Consider the following 16089-nt stretch of genomic DNA (forward strand, 5'->3'; position numbering starts at 1 on the left):
TGCCCTGGGGGTCTTTAAGAAGAGGCTTGATGCCTACCTGGCTGGAGTCATTTGAGCCCAGTTTTTCTCCTGCCCAGGCAGGGGGTCGGACTTGAAGATCTACAAGGTCCCTTCCAACCCTACTTCTATGATTTTATATGATTCTGTGATACTTTGGAACAAGGAGTAGAGGTTTATCAGGGGAATTCTAGTCTCAGGATGGGTTTTTAATCCTATCAATGCAAAAAGTCACCTATGGTTGACCAAGCCTCTGAAATGTTGTCTTTATGCAAACCCTGCATTCATTTGTTAGAATTTGGGAGCTGAAAATCTCTGAAGATTCATAGAATCATAGAAAATTAGGGTTGGAAGGGACCTTAGGAGGTCATTTAGTCCAACCTCCTGCTCAGAGCAGGACCATCCCCAATGAGGTCATCCCAGCCAAAGCTTGTCTAGCTGGCTTTTAAAAACCTTCAAAGATGGAGATTCTACAACCTTTGTGGGTAGTCTGTTCTAGTACTTTACTGCCCTCCTAATGAGAAAGTGTTTCTTAATATCTAACCTAAACTTCCCTTGCTGCAACTTGAGACCATTGTTCCTTGTTCTGGCATCTGCCACCACCCAGAACAGTCTAGCTCCACATATTTTGTAACTACCCCTCAAGTAGTTGAAGGATGCTATTAATTTTCCTCTTAGTCTTCTCTTCTCCAGACTAAATAAGCCCAGTTCCCTCAGCCTTTTCTCATAAGTAATATGCACTAGCCCCTTAACCATGTTTGTTGCCCTCTACTAGACTCCCTCCAATTTGTCTACATCTTTTCTGTAGCAGGGGGCCCAAAACTGGTGCAGTACTCCAGATGTGGCCTCATTAGTGCTGAATAGAGGGGAATAATCACTTTCTTCCATCTGGCAATGCTCCTACTAATGCAACCCAATATGCCATTAGCCTTCTTCTCAACAAGCGCACACTCTTGGTTATCTATCATGCGCCCCCTCACAGCTTCGGTGTTCTAAGCAGTCTGTGCATGTGCTATCTGCTCAAGGTGGAAGAACATACTCCATGTTTGCAGGAGCAGAGGAGGATTTTCTCTGCAGTTGCTTCTTTCTGAAGGCTGGGGAGCAGCTGAGGGCTCCCTGGAACCAGAAAAAAATTGAGGAGGAAGACTTTGTCTTTGCTGATAACGCTCTTCTACTGGCACTCAAGCAGTAATGAAAAGAAGACTGACAGCCTGACTGGACTGCAGAGAGGTGAACTGGGAGCCCAGGTGGTCAGGAGATGGGGGACAGGCTCTGAGGGAGTTACAGAAACCAGAGGATGGGGGAAGCAGAGCAGGGAAAGGACAGAAATTGAGAATTGGGAGGCCAAATAGGACAGAGACTTAAGGAGCTAAATCCTAAACATGCCACCTTCAAATCTACTAACAGTAACACTGTTGCCTGTGCAACTTTAACTCTCCTCCTGAGTGCTAACATTCTGCAGGACAGCCTTAATTATGTGAGCACATTGCTTTTTCATGGGATCCCTGCCTTTTAATAGCTCTGGGAATGAATCAGGGTCAGGTAGGGTTCATGGCTCATTTGTGGCTGATGTTAGCAGGTGAGTAGTGAATGAGGTGGAAGTGTGCAAGTAGAGAAAGGATGGTCCCATGGTTAAGTTAAATGCCACACTTGCCATCCATACAAAAGCCCATGAGGAAATAAATAATTCCACATTTGCAGTAGGGTTGGAATGGTGCTGGTAAACACAGCCACCCATACTGAATGGGGAAGAGAGTCATTGGATGCTTAATCACTGACTGAGACAGTTAAACCAACTACCATTTGTGCTGTTTCCCATCCACAGTCCACAGTCCCCTAGATCCAAGCTAGACCCAGACTTCTCCAAAGTAACTATGCAAAGAACCAGTATTTCAGAGCTGATCTGATTCTTGTTGTATTCCTCATGCTTACAATACATAAACAGAAGAGGGAGCTCCAGGACCAGAATGATTCTCAATAAATAAACTCAGTAAATAAACTCCCTCCCTTAACCAAACTCTGGAAAAAATAAGAAATATTTGGCAAACCAACAAGGGCAGTTAAAACAAGAAAATGTTTTTGATTCTTATTTCAGTCAATATTATGTTTATGTTTAAGTTATTGTTTCATAGCTTTGGTGCACTGTGAGTACAAGCAGTCCCTGGACTTACAACACAATTGGTTCTTGAAAACCACATCTTAAGTCAAAACTTCGTCACTTGGAACCAATTTTCCCATAGGAACAATGTTATAAATGGGGACTTGGTTCCTGAACCAAGGCCTGATACCCTATTTTCACCATAAATAACCCAGAATGTTGGACTCAATTAATTATAGATGAGTAATATAGCTACATTAATGTACAGGCAGTCCTCAAACAAGTTTGCTGTGTCACTCATTTCCCTGGAGAACATCTGTCCAAACTTCCTTGGACATTTTTTTTAGGAAAGCAAACCAGACTCCAGAAAAACCTGCAGCCAAGACTCCTGAGAAGACTCCAGCCAAGAACCCTTCAAAAAGTCCAACAAAGAGCCTTTCAAAAAGTTCAGCAAAGTCACCTCAACTAAGTCCTTCCAAATCAATATGATTACTATTTACAATATAAATACATTAATGTAGCTATATTACTCTAGAATTGATCAAGTACAAAATTCTGGGGTATTTTTAGTGAAAATATGGTATCGTGCTTTGGTTCAGGAACCAGTCCCCATTTATAACTTTGTTTCTTATGAGAAAATTGGTTCCAAGTTACAACATTTCGACTTAAAACACGGATTTCAGGAACCAGTTGTGTCATAAGTCCAAGGACTGCCTGTATTTATATTGTTAATAGCAATCATATTAATCTGAAAGGACTTATAGTTTCATAGTTTCTAGGGTCGGAAGGGACCTGAGCAGATCATCAAGTCTGACCCCCTGCCATGACAGGAAAGAGTACTGGGGTCAAATGACCCCAGCAAGGTGTACATCTAGCCTCCTCTTGAAGACCCCCAGGATAGGAGCCAGCACCACTTCTCTGAGGTGACTTTGCTGGACTTTTTGAAGAATTCTTGGTTGGACTTTTTGAAGGGTTCTTGGATGGAGTCTTCTCAGGAGTCTTGTCTGGACGTTTTTCTGGAGTCTTGTCTGCTTTCTTAAAGAAAAAGTCCAAGAAAGTTTGGATAGATGTTCTCCAGGGAGATGGGTGACGCAGCAAACTTGTTCACGGGCATGGCATCATGTTGGATCAAGCGTTGTAAGACAAAACTGACATCAGAAAGTCAAAACAGGGTGTCAATTTATAAAAATTGTAAGTGCCATTTGTTGTAATTCGAAATGTCTTAAGTCAAGGATTGCTTGTAAAAGCAAGTCACCTAAACATGGCTTTAGGCTGGGTAAGTACCATTAACTGAGCTATGTAAAATGTCATAAATGCAGAAATGCTTGTTTACGGTTGAGGTTTTTTAGTTAGCTTGTTTGTTTCTTTGTGCTATAGTAGGATTCTCTGCTGCTTTGCAGCAACACTAACTCCTCTGTGAGTTGGGCATCAAATGTGATGGGATCAGAGGGTCATTGATTTATTTTATATTGGCTTTGATCAATAACTGAAGAATGGGTCAGGTTTCAGAGACCAGAGGATCATGCTGTCTTGACAGATAAAACAGATTAAATTGAAAGAATAGGAATGAGAGGGCACCTAGTAAAACTTTACTCTCAGAGAACTATGAAGCACAGTTCACAAGTAAGGATGAATTTTCTTTCAGCTTTATCCTTCTATGACTGGTGCTTTGGCATGTACAAGGGCCTGTATAAGCTGCTTGACTTTAAATGTTTATCTTGCCTTGTAAATCATGTAGAAACAAAGATTATCTTCCCCCCCCAATGACATTTTGCACAGGTATCTCTGAATTGGTTACTGTGGCTTGATTCCTTACATGCAGATTGGATCCTTAGCCAGCTTGGTTCATGCACGTCCATACTATATTTTGACAAAAATTGTAAACTGGTCTGTTCCATCATCATTAAAATAGGTTAAATGAACTCATTGTGTTATAGCACACATGTCCCACAATATGCAGGTTAAAAGACTGTACTGGGGCCAGCCAGAAAGGTTACCAGAAGAATACATTTTGGTTGGAAGGTTTTCACCATCTAGTGCACTATGAAAAAATTAATCTGACTTATATTATGGTATTTTCCTAAAAGGGCTGGATAGAATGTCACTAGACTTGAAGCAAGAAGAAGGCTTGGAGGAAAGAGAGAACTGACAAAAGATCTAAATGTACTTTTCTTCCTTAGTCTTTATTCATCCAGTTTTTTCCCATGGACTAGAAGCCAAGGACTGTTTGTTGTTCACCATCATGACCAGAAAGTATCTGAATCATCTCCTTAAACGAAGAGATGGAGCATCTTATTTACTACTCTTGGTGAATTTCTGAACCAAGAACCTGCTGGATTAAGTGAATCCTGAAGGTGTAGGGGACACTTGTTGTTTTCCTTTGCTGGAAATGCATGAATGGAGTGCATTTTAACAATCATTGCTTGTTTAACCACCGTTGTCTTCCTGCTTCATCTGTGTCCACTTAGGGTGCTTTCAGTGTCTCTGGGCAATATACCGTGTAGCTGATTGTTCAGTTTCAAGAACAGGTTAGACAAGGACTTGTCTAACCTATCTTCCCCCCCCCCCCCGACTTGTTTGGATTGTTTAGATAAAGATAAAGCTGCCTTGAGCAGGGACTTGGAATAAAAAACCTCCAGAAGTCCCTTCCATCCTTATCTTTCTATGGTTGTGTGATTCTGCGTATCAGTGGAACTGGGTTTGTGTTCCAGGGGTGCCTGGGACACCTCCTGGTGGCCCTGCAACACTTGTCCTGCTCCAGCTCTAGGGTGCTTTCCCCTACCACTCACCTACCACATCTTTGATGTAATTGTTTGCCTGGAAGGGAGGCTGCCTAATAGGTTCTAGAGCAAGTGTGGGCAAAACAGCAGCTCCAGCTGGCTGCCAGACTCCATTTCCTAGCAGCCCCAGAAACATTGCTACAGCCAGTTTCTATGAAGATCCCAGTAGCAATGGCACTATGACAGCATGGGGTCAGGGTTTTCATGAAGAACAGTCCCAGTAGCACTGGCAGGGTATGCCTGTGTATCACAGAAGTTGCCAATTAATGACTTAGGTGGGCACTTGGCCCAGCCCAATACCAAGCCACCTCAGCCCTTTATACCCTCAGCCTTCCTAGCCTCAGCCCCTTTTCTCTTGCCAGTTCCCTTTGCCTAGGGAAGCCCACTGTGCTGCATCTGACTTCTGGGTCCCAGGCCAAATCTCACCCTCTCAGGTTGTTCCCTGTTTGGACTATAGGCCACTGGCCCTGATCTCACTTCTCTAGGACTGTCTCAACCCTGCCTCTGGCATTGAACCTGCTCTGGCTCTGTCTGGGTCCTTGGCCCAGTTTCACCTCTCTAGGGCTATTTCTGCCCTGCCTCAGGCAGTGAGCCTGCTCTGGCTCAATCTGGGCCCCTGTCCTCTGCTCTGGGTCCCTTGCCCCTGTCTCTCTCATGCACAGAACTGCCCCTAGTCCTAGCTCTGCCCTCCCCATGCATAACCCCTCCCTGGCCAATGCCCAACTCCTGTCCAGGCTAGGCTTCAGTCTTTCTTTCTCTCTCTCTCTAGGCTTGGACCTTCTCCTCAGGTCTAAGCCTCCCATCATGGCCCTTAGCAAGACTGTAAACACTGGTATCCTCCTGGCACTCCCCAGGTACCAGTCAGGTGCCCCATCATGTTCTCTGTTCACTCCCCTTCCAAACCACCAGGAGTGTCACCCAGGAGTAAGCCTCCTGGCAAACAAAACCTAAGTCCCCTCTGGGTCCAAACATAAACAATGGCTATCTGCCTGCATAACAAGGCAATATTTCCAGGCAATATTAACCCAGGCAATGTTCCCTTGTAGGGCATCAGCACTCTGCTCACCTTCCTCAAGATAGACCTGGTGCCCATTAAGAGAGCTCCTGCATTCTTCATTCCCTTTGCCCTGGAGCCTCCAGGGCCACACTGCCCACTCTGGCTCAGGCCCCGGGTTCATATAGCTGGAAGCCATGCCTCATTTGGTCATGTGACTCCCTGAGCCATGATCCACTGCCTGCATATCCATTCCCAGGCTCCAACCGTACAAAAGGTATTTCCCGAGTAGGCTTGCTAACTAGCCTCCAGTGGAGCTTGTTGCTGCTGGTCTCTGCTGCAGCAGGGCCCGTGCTTCCCAAGCAGGGTTCTGCCCTGCTGAACTATGGAAGAATAAGCAGCTCTGTGATAGGTACTCCTAGCCGCTGCGTCTTCCCCTGGTTGGCTATTCTTTTTGTAGCCACCTCCACCTGCTACTCTTTACTCCTCAAGTAACAGGAGCCTCCTGGCTCTCTGTTATAATCAGGAAAGTATTTATTTTCATGTAGTGCATGATTATCTGGGGCTTTGGCCAGTCAGTGAGAAGTCTGGCAAGGAAAACTTTTGATTTAACTGATTTTCTGACATTAGCTAGTTCAAATTTACCCAAGCGGGGTACTGTCATGAAGAAAATGCTGCAAAGGTTCAGTCATGAAAGCTTCTATGTATTAGTGAAAAACTATGCTAAGTTTCTGTGTCCACGTGAGTTTAAGGATGTTTAGCCAACTGATGAAAAAAGGTCATTTGCAAAAGTTTTAGCAGTCCTACAAAACCCAAGAACAGTAATACATTCTTAAGTACTACAGACTAGCCCTCATCTATACAGTCTTTGCATGGTTTAGACAGAGACAACCTTGTTCCAATTGTTTAACAGCATTTTATCTTTTCATTATTGTACCCTTGTTAAGAGTTACCACCGTGTGTCTACATCATTTAGTAGCTAAATGGGTGCAATTTAAAATTAAACATCCTTTGCAGGAGCATATCTTTAAAATTACTTAGCTGCTTTCCTCCTCCAAAATTGCAGATGCTGATACGGATTAATGTGTTTCTTAGAGAATGGGCTTGATTAATTAGAAGTGCTAGTTAAATGTGGCAGCCTATCATTAGGGATTTTTCTTCCATTCTTGGAAAGAGGTCTTAAAAAGAAACTAGAAGAAGCTGAGGGTACTATTAATAACCATTATTCCTATATTTTAAAGGTATTTTGTATAATGTTTACTGTATTTTGGATTTCTACTCTATCTCTATACTTCAACTGTATAGCCGGCTTATGATTTCTGCAGTCAGAACAAAGTATATAAGTGAAATGTGCATGTGTTGGGGAGGAGGGTTAGTAATGATGCTTAACCACCTTTGTAACCTGATAGGAGATGTACTGAGGTATCATATTCATAGATTCATGAAAACTTTAGACCTAAATCCTATTTGGCTTCTGAGATGTCTAAGTAGTGTTTAGAAGTTACTAGGCATAATACTATTTTGCCTCTACTCAGTACCCATAAAAGCATGAAACAATGAACCCTGATCCTTTCCACCTATGTCTAAGTCGATGTAGCTGCCTAAGTGCAGTTCCATTCCACCCTAGTAAAGATCCTGAAAATCCAGATTTCATCTCTTTAGTAACACACCATGCTCTGCCCCTTCAGAGACTGAGTTACAAAAGAGAAGCAAGAAGAAGGACCCACCAGCCTTTTTCATTTATAGTTTTTCAGGGACCCAGTAGAATTCCACTAATTCCATTTAGCCTAAGTCCACTTAAGCCCCTAATAGGTGGAACAGCATCTTGGCCCAAATCTTTGGTATCCTGAGGGAACCAGAATGGCCACATAAGCATCCAAATCCCACCTAAGCTTTGTCACAATCCAATTCCATCTAGAATGCACAGACATTCTACATAAATCCCCAAATCCTCCAACAGGGAAAATTCAAATCAACTGACTATTTGATGCTGAGATCATGCAAGCAGTAAAAAGATCTAACTGTGCTTAGGATACATGCCTAGGAAATAAAAGGCTTTGGTTTTATTCTGCACTTGCTCTATAGGCTGTTTATGCAATAAACAGATTGGGAGCAGAACCCAATGATTGCTCTGACCAAGATGGGTGTGTTCTTACTGGGCTCCCTCTCGTTTCCTCTCCTTTTGGCCCCATGACTCTTGCATTCCTTTCCCTGCAACAGGCCAAGTTCAACAAGAAGGACACCCACAGCCATAGCTTATAGCCCTTTTCTAGGAAAGCAAGAGATGTGGTTCTCATTCCTTCAAATTGGTCAAAAAGTAGATGGGCCCTCCTTCTTCCCTTTCTCCATGTAACTACATAGGCCAGCTCTGGTCCCTCTGAGCAAACTGGGTGCTGATATGACAGGAATTAATAATTTTGCCCATCGAGCAAGATGTGTGCCTCTCCAGGGGTGGAATAGGCTCTCTTGAGCCTTGACAGGTGAATTTGGAGTGACTGGGTGTGTCTATATGTTCATTAATGCACAATAGCTACTGCACATTTAGTTTAGTACTTGCTTAACAGAGTGCCAACTAAATGCTTAGTAATTACAATTACTTCACAGTAGTGCCAGCACACAATTTTTCTGTGATGCTTACTGCACAGTACCCTACTACTACTGCCCCCCAAAATGCAAATTCTTTGTTTAGAAACTCCAAAATACATGCTTTTCCATGATTGAATTGAAATGTCACTATATATATATAGGTATCCATTGTACACAATGCTTTATTGATATACTTACATTTGGAATTTGGAAACCTACCAGTGCCTCAATAAAATAAATTCTAAATACTTATAAATGTTGGCGTTTCATTTTGAATTTTTTTATCATGGAAAATCAGAAGTCCCCCTGCCCCCTTCGGTCACCAGGATGCAGGTCCAGCTGTGGCTGTCCCCCCACCCACTGCTTCGTGGTGCTAAGTAGTCCTGATATGCCCATGCCGTTGCCTCTCACTCCCCACCCCACACAGCTCCCTGGACCCTGCCAGGGACCCTAACTCCCCACCCATAGCCCCCCACCCTCCTCCCCAGCCCTGCCAGAAGGGGCTGTAGCTGCCAGGGCTACAGGGCTAAGGACCTGGGCCCACAGCCCCCAGTCCCCTCCAGCAGCACTCGAGCCCTAGCTGCTGCCTGCAGGAGGCGGTGGCTGCTGCAACAGAACATAGCCCAGAGCCCAGCTCCCCCTCCCCAACAGGTGAGTGGCTGGAACATGGGCTGCCTGCTGTGGGCTTGGGCTCTCTGCCATGCTACCCTCCCCCTAGGACCTCAATGGCCCTGTGGGCAAGACCCAGCATGGCAGGGCACAGCAGGGCTGGGCAGGGAAGCTCATTGCCACTGCTGGGAGCTCCATACCACCATAGCGAGGTGCCCAACTCTGCACCACTGCCCCACTGCTGCCAGGCAGGTAGGGGGCACCTCACTATTGCAGCCTGGAGCTCCCAGTGGCAGCAATGAGCTTCTCTGATGCACTCTATACTGCTGTGCTTGCTCCCAACCACCAGGCTGTCAAGGCCCTGTAGGGACGGCAGGAGGGTGAGGAGCATGAGCCCACAGCAGGCAGCCTGCCCCCATCCCACACAAAAAGCTGGGGGGACATGTGTCCCCCATGATCTCCTGGAAGTGCACGCAATGACAGGGAGCCAGTCCTCCCACCCCCCCTTAGAGGAGCTGCCCACAGCCCCATCCAGCTCCCTGCCTGGGCCCTGCAGCCGCACATTCTGGCCCCAAGCCCCAAGCCCTGCACAAGTTCCTCCCTCCCTTCCTCACTCTGGGGGCCTCAATCCCCACCCCTCCCTCACCACTCCAGACTTACCTGCAGGAGCTGCTCTCCAGGCTCCTTGGCAGCTGCCTCATCTCCCTTCTCCTGCTCCCCGCAGGCTGAAACTCTGCCAGCCTGCAAGAGAAAACCCACAGTTCCCCATGTTTTTCTCCTTTAAAGGATAAAATCTGGGCTTTCTCAAAATGAGAACATCCAGGTTTTTCTTCTTAGACTAAGAAAATCTGGGTTTTATCACATTTTTCCATGGCGACAGGAAAACCCAGATCTCTGGTTATTAGGCTACTGTGCATTAAGTGCCTCATGTAGACACATCCGCTGAGCATGAAATCATAGATCTGTAGTAAACAGAACATAGACTTGGATTACAAAATCTCTATATATAAAGGGTTTAGTCTGTCTGTCTGTGTGTCTGTCTATCTGTCCATAATGCTCCTGGGGGCATGGCTGCAGCCAGTGTTGCATCAAGAATGCCCATCAAGAATGATGGGCAGGACATGGCTCCAGCAGAGTGGGCCCAGCAGACATGGAGTGGGGGGATCAGCGAGTGGGTGGCGCAGGGCCAGAGATGGAGCAGGGGGACGGTGGCAGGGGGCCAGACTTGGAACAGAGGGGTGGGTGGGTGGCAGCTGCCATATGCAACCTTCCCCACCCCCTGCTCCTGCGAGGTAGCAGTGGTGCAGAGTGGTAGGCGGCAGCTTCATCCCAACCCTGTCATTCTTTATGGGCAATTCACTAGTGTGTGTGTGTGTATATATATATATATATATATATATAATGTTTTAGAAAAATGTAACACTGCATTTAGCAAAACTAGGCTTAGGGCCAAATTGATGTGTTGTATAACTCTACTGCAAAGTGAAGTAGTAGATGCCTTTCAGAACCTATTATGAATCTTAAGTTTTTTTGCAGTTGTTATTTTCAATATGTAAGCAAAGTTTCTATGCAGTATTCTGAACATTATGTTCTCTGTTTCCTAGATTGAAAGCCATCAAACTGGAACATTTTTACCTAGCAGTGATGAATATTTGGCACAAATTCAGGTATTTTCATTGTGGACTGCACTATTCTCCTTATTCTGCATCCAGAATCAGAGATACAAATCCTCTTTACTGTATGTGGCACACAGGTACCAAGAAAACAAAGGAAGAGATGTTCATACTGGTTTGGTTTTTATCAGAGTTTCTGACAATGATTCTGGCAAAAATAGCCAGGGGCCTCCCCTCCCCCAAGCTCTATTTTATGTGTCACTGAATAAACCTTAGAGGGAGCCAAACTTCTGAAGTTTTAAAGTCACTGGGGACACCCAATGACGTCAATACTCTTGGAATGTTACTTGACCAGTCTGACTAGATGAGATTGTTTACTCTATCCTTGGTGGCAGCCACTGCTCAAGAAACATGCAAGCCCTCCAAAATAAATCATTAAGACTTTCCATTCTGGTAGGCCTTTGAGGATGCCAAACTAATTGTGCCGAATGGAAAATCAACAGAGCAGGAGAAAGATTTAGAGTCAAAAGTTAGTGAGAAAGAATAACTGAAAATCATTTAAGTATCAGACACTCCACCTGACTGAATTCATCTGTAAAAAGTACATTTGTTCAGCAAGTTCTATTACAAATACTCTATCTTGAAAAAAACAATTGAAACTACTGGCCAACATGAAGCTGCAGAAAAAACAGCAAATATGATGCACTGTTTTTGTTTATTTGGCTGCTTTTGTAAGCAGAGGGAAAATTTAAGGAACTGAGTGCAGAATTTCTGGCTGTATTATTGAAGCAGTGTCTGAAAGGACATCAAGAGCCTCCAGGAAAGAAAGAAGCAGGGCTTTCTATAGGGCACTGACAAAAGTGACACTTGTCACAGATTGGAGCCAACCCACCTCCCCAGGGCATTCCCTTTTAGCTCTTGCTGGGCAAACCGCAGCATGTAGCACGCTACCCCTCTCCCATCCCCACTCTCTCCCTGAAGACAGCACGGGAGCTGGTCGGGGGTGCTGGCTAGGGAATAGAGGCTGCAGACAAACAGCTCCTTGGTTGGATTGGCTCCAAAGTGGAGCTTGATTCCCCCCACCCAACCCAAACAGTGAACGACTGTTGGGTCGAGGGGGTCACTCTAACTCTAGAGCAGGGAGCCACACATCTGTCAGCGCTCAGCGAGTGTGTATACCGATCCTGAAAAGTGCTGCTGGGCTCCCATTCAGGAAGGCACTTACACCATAATTGAGGGAAATCCTTAGATTGCATTGTACTCAATGGGAACATGTTTTAATTCCACTAGCTTCCATGGGATTTAAGCTTGTGCTTAAAAGAAAACATACTTAAGTGCTTCCATAAATAAGAACACTTTCTCTGAATAGGAAGTCCTCTGCTTTTCCCATAGCCAAAACTCAATCCAAAAACCTCCTTTGGCTGACACCAGATTTTCAGGGGCTTTTTATTATCATCAGATTTTACTACATTATTATTACTTTTTTATTTCCCTTTGATATGGAATAGTATTTACCTAGAAACTGGGACTGCTGGATCAACTGCATACAACTTTTCTTTAAAACTGATGGTCTCATAAACGGAGCAGTAAAACTTATCAAAACTGTATCTTGTCATAACTTCTCTGAGTAAACCTATAAAGAAAACTAAGTCTACTGTCATGCTTCTAGATCTCTTATGCAGATTTTTTAGCTTTCAAATAGAAATTTCTCAGTAGTCACCTAGGAGTAAATTTAGGTTAGGCCCTTAGGCATCTCCAAATTGGGCTTAAAAATTCAGTGCCTGCCTACAAGAAAAAAGGTTAGAATTTGGCAGCTCCTTAGGGTGCTTCAGAGAACCAAGCCCCTAAGCAAGGAACCATGGGAAATTAATCTGCTGGAAGCCCTGAACGCAGAGGTGTATCCGAACTCTCACAACGCCCTGGAGCTTAGGCACTTTTATTCGCTTAGGATCCAGAGTGCTAAGTCTTTCTGTGAAGACAGATACAGGTTCTGACTCTTTCACAGGACTACGTTCTTGATTTTGGTAAGACATGACTGATGGTAGTGGTGATGACATTTTACATAACAACCTAGTGATTTGATCCCTAGGAAATGGGAGACCTGGCTTGTAGATCTTCAGCTTGAGTGGATTCACAGAATGCATCTCTTATTTAGCAAAAGAGTGCCTTAATCAGTCATTGCTAGCTTCAAAATGCAAAGAAATGTGCCTCATGAAGCTCTGTTTAGGTTTAAGTGAATTACGTCACGTGTGTTGCCAGCACAGGTTTGGCAATATGAAAAATAACAACTGAACCTGAACACTCTAAACAGCTCAGCCTACTCCAACAGCACCAGCACATGCTGCACTGGGATCACCCGCATCAGGCAGCCCACTGCTATTGGAGCAGCTGCAATAGAGTTTAAGAGGAAGGACAGAGAAGCAAAGGGGACTCTCTTGGGAAGCAACCTCATGCACCTGTCACAAGGGGTATGTCAATTCAGGCACCTTGAAAATGAGAAACATACAATTAGTGACCACCTGACAAAAAAAAGACAGTGACAAAGGCAAGAATAGAACAAGTTCTGCTTTTATCCATTCTATTTACTATACATTTTCTGACATCAGCAAAAATGCACTTTTTCTGAGAAAAAATATATTGAAATGCTCTGATTTTTCAACAAAAATGAAAGCACAAAAAAGTGTAGGTTTCTGGTGTTCTCCCTCCCTTTTTTTTTTCTTTTCCTAGCTTTCACAGAGAATAGACAGAAACAGGATGGCAGGGAGATGGCCCTGGTGATATCAGGGTTTGAATGGGCATGGCCAAACTGACCACGGCCTGCAGACACTTGAGCCATGTTACCTTGGGGTAAAGGGTGTGCATTGCTGGCATGCCTGCAGGCAGATGCCCCTGGAAAATTTGGGACTTGAGTGAGGCATGACCAATGAAGCCAGGGTGGATGCCCTAGAAAGTTTAGGGCTTGAAGGAGTACATAACCAGCCGTCCATGCTGGGGCTGGTAAGTGGATGGATGGCCCTGGAAAAATTGGGGCTTGGCCCTGGAAAAATTGGGGCATGGCCAGCTGTGAAGGGACGGGCTAATAGATCCTCCTGGAAAGGTCAGAGTTTATGAGGGAGGGAAAAGGGTGGAGGACACAGCCAGTTGCACTGTGTATATGTTAAACCTGACTGGACCTGGACTTAGTTGTAGTGAAAGAGAGATATATGCCGATGTCACGGGCTTGCCAGGGTGGCCCTTTCAAGCTGACTCGGCATGGGCAGCTGGCACGCTGGCTGTAATAATTTATAAACTTTCCCTTGCCACCTAGGTGGGGGGGGGGGGGTCCCACCCTCTACCTGGGATAAGGCAAAGAACCTGGATGAAATCCCCCCCTCCCTGATTGGATGGTTTGAACCCTGGGGACAAAGCCCCAGAAGATAAAAGGATGGCGCACCTGACTCTGGGGAGAGATCAACAAGGGACGAAGAGAAGGGACCTTGAAAAGCTGGTGAGAGCTGGCTAGTGGGGGTGGAGCTGTTGCCCCAGAAGAGCCCCAAAGCAGGAGGTAGCAGTGGAGCTTGGCTGGAAACAGCAGGCAGTGTTTCCCCTCTGCATGCAGGGTGCCCCACAGAGTACCCCCTGTGGGCAACCCCGGCCTCAGAGCTGCAGGGGCAGCTAGGGGTTCTGATTTCCTGGCAAGAGCCCAGGCAGTACGGCATGCAGCCCTTTGGCATGGAAAAGCTCCCTGAAGGATAAAAGCCTGAGCTACAGCCTTCAGCTCAGGCTTTGGTGGCCGGGGGAGGGAATCCCTGCTTGCCACACCAGAGACTTGGGTTTGATTCCTAGGCAAGGCAATTGAGCAGTGAGTTAATTGAAAAGAGAATCTCTGCCTAAGAGGAAGGTTTCTCAACTCAATTCTCCTATCCCTATGGGGTACCTGTGTCTTATATGTTGTTAACCTGCCTCTTATATTTTGTTATCTATCTCATGTCAAATGAAGGGGTATACCTAACCACTGCTGGGTTCTTCTATCCCTCCTGGGTACTTGGATGCATTCTATACCCGCCTTGTATCTATGTTATGTCCCAAACCCTATCCCTTTTCATTAAAGGGTATATGGTTAAGTCCTAACTCGCATCCTGGCTCTACCCCATAGGGAATAGGAGAGCTGCACACCTCAAGCAACCATGCCTCCCACAGCGCTCTGGCACCCATTCTGAATCCCTTCAATTGGAAAGGGGGGTACATCTCTGAGTACCACCTGGGTCACACCAATATCCACACCAATGTACCCAAACTACACCTTCATGGCCAGATCCCCACCCACCCCATGACAACTGGATCTACCCATGTACACCCAGCCCCCAAGAGCACCATCAAACACCATGGAAGACCCTGGCCCATCTTTCTCTGCTATCTAGAGCTGGAAACAGAACTGGACTATAGAGGAAATGGAGGATCTCATTACCATCTGTGGGAAGGATGAGATCTAGGAGCAGCTTTCTAACAGGCAATGCAACAAGGAGGTGTATGAGTAGATTGAAGAGGAGATGGGGGCAGAAGCCATAATCAAGGCTGGTCACAGTACAGGGGCAAAAATAAGTGGATGAAGACCAACCTCAGGTGAACTTCCAATACTAACCAGACCTCCAAAGGCAAGAGGCACACCACGCTTTTCTATGAGGAGCTGTCCAACATCCACAATATAAATGCCTATCATCATCATCTTTTACTGAACCAACTGTGTAGATAAAGTTAGACAAGCTTTTGAATGCAAGACATTCTTCCTCAGGCCTCTGAATATAGGAAGCCAGGGACAGGAAGTTGAGCACAGCATAGAGAAGGGGGCTGAGAGAAATTCTCAGGTGTAGTAGGCACACAATTAACAAAAGAAAAGAAGCTGAGTACCTTGAGAGCTTATGAGAAATATGCCCAGCCCCTCCACTCCTGGCTTTCAAACCACCCCCCAGGCTTGCCCAGCTCATCATCAGAAGCAAACTCTCCACTGCCCAACAAACATCAAGTGGGACACAGGCTTGTCTTGACAACAAATGCTTAACCTGTCAGCACATCTCCACTGCCACTACTATCAACACCACCATAAAGAAGCCACCAGAATCCATGGTTCCTACACATGCCTCTCAAAATGTGGTATACCTAATCCAAAGCACAAAATCCCCTCATGGCAACTATGTGGGTGAAACTAAGCAGTAACAACACAAGAGAATGAACTCTCGCCGAAAAAAAAATACAAAGGACTTTATCCCAACTGCACAGTTGGTCCAATAAAAGTCGTCACTCTAAGAAATCCTTGCCTTTTGCATAATTTCTGGGTCATCACAGCTACAAAATCACTCTTACACTATCATCATCATCACCATCATCTTTCCAGTCTTTTATTTTCTGGAATATTGAATCCTCATCTTTCTTCAT

Source organism: Crocodylus porosus, unplaced genomic scaffold, assembly GCF_001723895.1.
Source record: "Crocodylus porosus isolate Cpor-Errol unplaced genomic scaffold, CroPor_comp1, whole genome shotgun sequence".
Taxonomy (NCBI): Eukaryota; Metazoa; Chordata; order Crocodylia; family Crocodylidae; genus Crocodylus; species Crocodylus porosus.